Source organism: Notamacropus eugenii, chromosome 3 (genome assembly GCF_028372415.1).
Source record: "Notamacropus eugenii isolate mMacEug1 chromosome 3, mMacEug1.pri_v2, whole genome shotgun sequence".
Taxonomy (NCBI): Eukaryota; Metazoa; Chordata; class Mammalia; order Diprotodontia; family Macropodidae; genus Notamacropus; species Notamacropus eugenii.
Genome location: NC_092874.1, coordinates 472,123,255 through 472,128,645, shown reverse-complemented (window position 1 = coordinate 472,128,645; position 5,391 = coordinate 472,123,255).

Below are 5,391 nucleotides of genomic sequence, written 5' to 3'. Positions count from 1 at the left end.
GGATGACTGGAGATGACCCAGGATGAGGCAATTGGGGTTAAGGGACTTGCCCAAGGTCACACAGCTAGTGAGTGTCAAGTGTCTGAGGTGAGATTTGAACTCAGGTCCTCCTGACTCCTGCACTGGTGCTCTTTCCACTGCACCACCTAGCTGCCCTAAATATGAATATGAAAAGGTGGAAGAATTGCAGTGTGTTAACTTCATCCATCAATGCAGACCTCATCCCATCTCAGACTTAAGTGAGTTTTCTGAGATTCAGAGAAGTTGCTATATGCAACAGATCACATAGTTACTAAATGTCAGGTAGATTCAGACTCAGATCTTGGTGTCTCCAGGTGAGGCAACCACAGCATCTCAGAATTTCAGGGAAAGAAGGAAATTTCATTTCTCAGAAGCCATTAGTCTGACCCATGCCTGAAAAAGAAGCCCATCTAAGCCAAAATACAGGAAAAATACTTTACTTTTGTCTCTAGTAAGTTTCCTTAATAATAATAGCAAACATTTATAGTTTAGTGCTTTAAGGTTTGTAAAACACTTGGTGAATATTATCTCATCTATCTTCATAAGAATTCTGGGAATTAGGTGCCGTTATTATCCACAGTGTGCAGAACAGGGAATGGAGGCAGATAGATGCTCAGTGACTTGTCCACGGTCATACAATGGTCTCCACGACTTTAGGTTCAGTGTTGCTTACCCACAAGGCCATGCTGCTTCTAAATTTTGCTATCTGAAATTTTCTTTTTTCTAGTTTTCACCTATTGATTCCAGTTCTGTTTGCTGAAGCTCTTTGGGGGGGGGAGGGGCTTAAAATGTTATAAATTTACTACTCTTTCCAAGGAACTGTCTCTTAAGCGACTGGCAACTGATGTGTATATCCATCCATCCATCCATCCATATATATATATATATATATATATATATATATATATATATATATATATATATATATATATATATATATATATATATATATATATACATCTTTTAAATATTTACTTTTTTGGTAAAATGTATCTAGTCTTTTCAGCCATTCCTTATATGGCAGTGTACCTACACCCCTCCCATTCTAACTGTCTCTCTCTGCCCATGTCTTAGGTGGGACATGTCCCTCTTTAGCATGTCAATATAAAGGAGTCTCTATGGGCAAAAGACAACTATCCCATTGTGGTTTCAGCTGCCTGTCTTTCTTCCACACTGGTCTCTGGAGATTTGAGAAAGTAACTTGTATAAGTGGAAACAATCCTGTAATACTTGATATTTGGGGCTGTCTTTATCATCTCAAGTGAACACTTTTACTTACCAGTCATCTGTCTTATTTTAACAGTAGAAATCACTAATCAAAGAAGTTCAGAGTTGAAAAGGATCTGCACAGGCATGTATTCCAATGTCTTGCTAATGGAGATCATTTAGTGATTATTCTGACATAACTCTTTGGTTTTGCTGTCTACATCATTTCATAACATCTTATTATCCTAATGTTAGAATTGGAAGGAACCCTAGAATGCCTCCAGTCCAACCATCCCATTTTTCAGGTGAAGAAAATCAGTCCCAGGGGCTTTAAATGACTTGCCCAAGGTTACACAGGTGGTATGCAGCAGAACCAGGATTTGTATCTAGGTCCTCTGATGCTAAAGCCCGTAACTCTTTTGATTATACCTTGGTCTTCCCTTCTTATGGTGTTAATTTGCAAAAAGAGTGCAAATGAATTGAAGGCAGAAGATGGAAAATTTCAGCTAGGAATCATGAAAATGACTGCATTTTATGACATTATATGTCATAAATGTCATCATATATGACAATATATATTTCTGAGGTTGAGAAGATATACAGATTGCACAAATAATTCAGTTTAACTCTCCAAACTCAATTACTTTAATATGATAATGGCATAGGGAAAGATGATGAAAAATAAGTTGGAAAACATGGCTCAAGGGCAAGACAGCAGAGAGGTCGAAGGTTTGTAGGCTCTTGTTGAAATATTATCAATACTCCCTCTTCTGGAAGGAGTTGGGAGGCTTTCAACATATGAGCTGAAGTTCATCATGAAAGGTGAACTGGTTACTCTCCAACATTTGTCTTCACTTTGCCCTGTTCAGACTAGTGAAGTTTTAATGTAACTCTAGAACAAGAGTTTTATTCTTTCAAAGTTCGGAGAGGTTCCCTTTTTCATTATATGTGGCTGAATTCTGAGTGTCATCTCTCTTAGTGATCTGTGGAAAAGGAATACAGGAATATGCCTGATGGATTGTTAAATACTATGATACATAACTTTGGAAGCCTCCACAAAAGCCCTACTGTAATCCCTTATCATGACACAGGATGATGACAACTCCCTGAAGACAATCCAAAGGAACTCAAACTCTAGCAATTCCTACCATCTTCTATCTGCTTCCCAAGGACTAGCTTGGCCACATGTGGATAGGCACTGGAAGCTTGGACACTTGTTAAGGACGTCTTTAATCATGTCAATCCATGAGACAACATAAAAAGAACAATACCTTCAGTCCTGGGTAACGCCTCATGCTTCTGCCATGAGGATTGTAGAGAAACAGAAAAATGGATCAGAGGATGCTACAAAGCACACAGTTTGGGGGCTATCTTTAAACATTCATTTGGCTATTGGGACTATAAAATGGGAGTTCCTTTTCCAATGACTTATTGGAGCATATATACTATAGGCAGAATTGAATAGTAATAGTATTTTTATTTTGACTATGAATGACATCAGAAGGCATAAAGAGTGTGTAGTTAAACTGAAGGGGGGTGATACTCATAGAAACCTTAGAGTCTTTGGAGGCACAAATAAAGTTCAAAATAACAGAATGTGAGAGTTGGAAGGGACCTCAGGGATCATCTAGTCCAACCTGCAAACAAAAGGAATCTCTATGATGACATACTTAGAAAGTGATTGTTCCTCTTTTCTTATAAAAAATCTCCAAGGAGGGGGCACCCATGACCTCCAGAAGCAGCTCGTTCCACTTTTGGCATATTTTAACTATCTTAAGCCTAAACAGATCTCATTATGGATCCTTTCCTTTCCTCCAAGTTCTACACCCTGGATCCATGCAAAACAAGTATGATCTCTTCCCCCTTCTCCAACCCCTCTGGACTTCTGAGAGGCCTGGAGCTGAGGTTCTCTGGGTCTCCTTGGATACTTACCTGGGGGAATGCTTGCAGATTGTTTTCATGTTTCTCCTGAGTCTTTTCTTCTCTAGGCAAAACCCCTGTTCATTTAACTTATGGACTTGAGGCTCTTCGCCACCATAGGGAATATCCTTGGGGAATTCCACTAGAGACCTCCTGCCCAAGTTGATTTTGAACAATAAACAACCAATTTTTGCATCCAGTCAACTACTGGTCATTCTACATCCCTTCTTCTTTACCATTAGAATAGTATGACATACTTTATCAAAACTAGGACAGAATTGAGATAAACTATATTCACAACATTGGCCCCATCTATTAGGTCAGAAACCTTATCGAAAAGGAGATGAGGTGTGTCTCCATTATGTACTCTTCATACCAGGTTGGTTCTTCATAACTGTCTCTTCTCTATCTAGATGTTCACCAACAATCTTTTGATGACCCATTCTAGAATTTTCCCTAGTATAGAGCCCCCTGAAGGCTTCTGTGCAAACTTGGGGTCACCTAGGAAGGTTGGATCCTCAGAGGGTGATTGCTACTTTTTCTCAGGGTATCTCTGTGGAGCTTTGCATAGACATCTCTTTTCTTGACTTCCAAGGACCTCATAACTTAAAGCTTCATTTTCCCTTGAGCGACTACCTTTCTGTATCATGTCAGTTTAGAACAAGACCTAGATTTCTTGTACTTCTCTGTGTCGTGGACCCCTTTGGCAGATTGATGAGTCCTATAGATTCTCTTCCCAGAATCATGTTTTTAAATACACAAAATAAAATGCATAGAATTACAAAGGATAAAAGTTATATAGAAATAGTTAAAATATTTAAATATTGTGATATAATTATGTATATGCTTCTTTATTGACACAATAATATAATACATTTAAAATATAGATAATTTACTTTTATTTCATAAATATTTTAATCTTAAAGACATATTTAAAGACAAAAGCTTATTGTAAAGACGTTAGTGTGAAGATTATTGTTTCTTACCTTGAAAAACAACATTAAATAATAGGGTGTTTTTTTGAAAACACATATATCACTTTGGATATCCAATTGATGTTTGATTTTCACATGAAATTGATTTCTATTGATTTCTATTAGTGACAAAGTGATATTGTTAATAGTATTGTGGTTTCTTGCCCACATTTATAATAGAAGGAAATGCCAAATTTCACTTCAAATTTAGAGAAAGTAAAGCTGTAATTTGTTTTTCCCATTCAAAGTCACTGATTCCTGAAATCTATCATAGACGCCAGGATGAGAAACCTTAGTTTGGTGTATATGTCTCTCCTTCCTCTTGGATACACTATCTCCTACCAATTGAGTAGGTAGTGATGTGGCCAAGCAGGGACAGGGTAAAAGTTCTGAATATACTGACGTTTCCCCCCTCCCCTCACCATGAGCTACCCCTTGTAACAAAGTTTTTCATTTCTAAAGCACATCAGCTAAACCAACCCACACATGTCTGGCAAAATCTGCCCATCTCAGCAAAGACGGGAAGGAATTACTTTTATTTGTCTTTCCTGAGGCTAAGCTGAGTCATAATTTGTTATTTTCATTGCATCTTTTTGTATCCCTTCTGCTTAGCACAGTTCCTGGCACATAGTATGTACTTATTGAATTTTTATTGGTTGACTTGTCATTGTTGTTTATTTAATTTCCATTCATTATGGTATTTTTTTCTATTACTTTCCCTGTTCTGCCAACTTCATTTTGTCTCAGTTCATATAAGTCTTTCCATTTTTCTTATATTCAGTATTCCTTAGAGCACATTAGTATTCCATCAATTTCATGTGCTACAATTTATTTAACCCTTCTTCACTTCACAGGTATCGTGACAGTGGAAAGAGCATTGTTCTTTAATCAGACAATCTGGGTTCGATTCTCACTTCTGAGGAATGTGACCTCAGGCAAGTTACTTAACCTCTCTTGATCTCAGTCTTCTCATCTCTCAAATGAGGAGGCTGGAGAAATTGGTCTCAGTTCCTTCCACATCTGTGATCTTCTATGTTATGAGTTCTTTGCTACTATGACAAATGATGCTACAAATATATTGTTTTGTATGAAACTTTCCTTTCTGTCTTTGACATTCTTGGGTTGGGAGGTGGGGTTTCATGCATGTAGGTTTTCATGTGAACCTGTGTAGATGGGGAGCTCTGAGAGCTGACCTGAAGAAACCAGTTACAGTACTCAAAGGGTAGGAAGAATGAAATGTCCAAACTAGAGAATGAAATGTCCAAACCAA